The 2848-nt window shown below is 57.2% G+C and overlaps 1 pseudogene; it reads left to right on the forward strand.

The window, feature by feature from the left end:
• The first annotated feature begins 258 nt into the window (after positions 1–258).
• Positions 259–423, forward strand: LOC116976570 (annotated as a pseudogene).
• Positions 424–2848: the final 2425 nt, after the last annotated feature.

Genomic DNA, 2848 nt, shown 5'->3' on the forward strand with positions numbered 1-2848 from the left:
AGACAGTAGGCTTTGTGGGAGAGCTGGGAAGGGGAGGGGAAAGAAGGAGAAAGCAAGGACTACCTGAAATTTGGGAAGTCAATGTTCATACCGCTGGGGTGTAAATTACCCAAGCGAAATATGAGGTGCTGCTCCTCCAATTTGTGGTGGGACTCACTCTGGCCATGGATGAGGCCCAGGACAGAAAGGTCGGATACAGAATGGGAGGGGGAGTTGAAGTGCTGAGCCACCGGAGATCGGGTTGGTTAATGCAAACTGGGCGCTTCTCGGCCTTTTGGCTAAGATCAAGTGTAGTATCTGTTCTTATCAGTCAGTAAAAGAGTGTTAAAAAAGAGCGTCTGTTCTTGTTAGAACAGGGAAAGGGATCCGTTCTTATTAGAACAGTCCTGGCGGTCCATTAAGGACAGGAGCTGCAGATTGCGATTAAAAAAAAAAAAATCGTAGCAATGGCAGCTGCAATGGGAGCTAGAGGACAGGGTATCCGCAATACCCTCAGGATTAGTGTAAAGGACCTCAGCGAGGGGATGCCCTTCAGTCGAGATACCTTTGTAAAGAAGGTCTTGCTGGAGACCTGCAAGTTCGAGCCCAGGGATATCTACTGCCTCCAGGACTTCCCGGGTAACGGTTATTTCGACGTTACATTTGTGCTTCCGACAGGATGGCAAAAGCTGATAAAGGATTTCCAGGAGAAGGGGAATGAAGCTCCGCTGTCGTTGCTGAAGGTGCAGCCACTCTTCACCCTCCCAAACCAAAAAGAAAGGACGATCACGGTCCATATGTTCAACCCACATGTGCCCGTAGTGGATGTCCTCACCTTCCTTGCTCGCTACATCGACGGAGCAGGGAACAGCGTGGACGTGAAGGATCTGCATGGGATTTGGACGAGCAAGCGGCAGGTCAAGGTAAAACTGAGGGTGGACAAGGAAGGAGCTCTCCTCCACCCTCCATCGGTGTTCGCAATTGGAGGAAACCGAGGATATTTAAATTACGTGGGGCAGCCCAGAGTTTGCAGAAAATGTAACAAGCCTGGGCATGTGGTGGCCCAATGCAATGCAGTGGTCTGCAAAAACTGCAAAACGGAGGGCCACGAGACAAAAGACTGTCAAGCCAGCAAGAACTGCAACCTGTGTGGGGAGGGAGGCCACCTTTACAGGGCCTGCCCAAAAAGAGCCTGTACATATGCACAGGCAACAAGAGGGGCGGCTTCCAGCACCCCCAGGGTAGGTGAGACACCCACTACCACTGCCAAGTCCCCAGCAGAAAGGGGAAACAGGGATGAGGACAGCCCAACCACCTCAACCACCTCGAGCCCCCAAGTGCCAGGAGAACTCCAGCACCAAGCCCAGGAGGGAGAGTCGATGGAGGAGGGGGGAGAGCAAATTTGGACTACAGTAAAGTACAAAAAACACCAGAAGGGTCAGCACACGGAGCAGAGGCCAGAAGGGGATGGCAAGCCCAAAAACCCCCCCAAAAAACGGTCTCTCTCCCTGACAGAAGGGAGCAACCTCTCCTCCTCGTCGGAGGATGAGGCGAACGGGAAACCCCACAAGAAGAAAACCGGGGCGGAAAAGAGAAGGTGCAGGCCGATTGTACACCTGCACCAGGAGACCGAGAGCAGTGCAGCGGTCGAGGGGCTCCAGCCCCAGGATATCGGGAGCAGGAGCAGTGCAGTGGTCGAGGGGCTCCGGCCGCAGGACATCGGGAGCAGTGCAGCGGTCGAGGGGCTCCAGCCCCAGGGCATCGGGAGCAGAACAGCGGTCGAGGGGCTCCAGCCCCACGGCATCGGGAGCAGTGCAGCGGTCGAGGGGCTCCAGCCCCAGGGCATCGGGAGCAGTGCAGTGGCCGATGGGCCCCAGCTCCGGGCAACCGGGAGCAGTGCAGCGGCCAATGGGCCTCAGCTCCGAGTTTCCGGGAGCAGTAAGTCTGTCACCGTGCCCCAGCCACGAGAGACGGGGGAAGCGGCGCAGCCAGAAGGGGGTAAAACGAGCAGCCCCCCCCCAACGACACCTCGGATTACGACACGGGAAACCCAACCCGTGGAGGAGGCCGGGTATCTGAGCCCAGGAAAGGTGAGGCAATTCACCGAAGCGGTGGGCATGAGGGAGCAGGAAAATGGCCAGTGACTCTAAAGGACAATGGAGCTCAAACTGGCATCCTTAAACGTGCGCAGTGTGAAGAGCACTGCGCGATGTGTTAATGCCTTACAGTACCTGGCCAAGGTCAAGGCAGATGTGACTTTTCTACAGGAGTGCGGGTTGCCACACCTCCGCTGTTATCGGAGGTGGTCGCGATGGTGGCCCCACGGACTGTCTGTGTGGTCGGGGGGCAATGATTGTCGTGCTTCCGGCCTGGGGATCTTGCTGCGGGGAGGGAACTTCGCCATCACTGAGGTCAGGGAGGTGGTTGCGGGGCGTCTCCTCGTGGTGGATGTTATGTACCGTGGTTCTCCGCTCCGGCTGATTAATGTGTATGCCCCACCCGTGCGGAACGAGCGGCTGGCCGTTCTCCAGCAGCTCCCAGTGCTGTTGGCCACGTCCCGGCAGCTCGTTCTGGCCGGTGACTTCAACTGCATCATTGATGCGGCTGGACGATCCGGCAGTGCCGACAACAGACTGGACAGCACGTCCAAGTTCCTGATGGAAACGGTAAAAGACGCAAAGCTGCACGACGCCTTCAGCGACCCTGCAGGCGGGTCCCAGCCACGGTTCACCTGGTCGAGATCGGACGGTTTGGCCCGATCCCGGATAGACTTCGTCTTCACCACGAAGGCCGTCACGGTGAGACACACTGACCTCACTGCCACTGCCTCCTTCAGGCTTCCTGTCACCTACAGGAGGACCGGAAGGCA

The sequence above is a fragment of the Amblyraja radiata genome, chromosome 8 (assembly GCF_010909765.2).
Source record: "Amblyraja radiata isolate CabotCenter1 chromosome 8, sAmbRad1.1.pri, whole genome shotgun sequence".
Taxonomy (NCBI): domain Eukaryota; kingdom Metazoa; phylum Chordata; class Chondrichthyes; order Rajiformes; family Rajidae; genus Amblyraja; species Amblyraja radiata.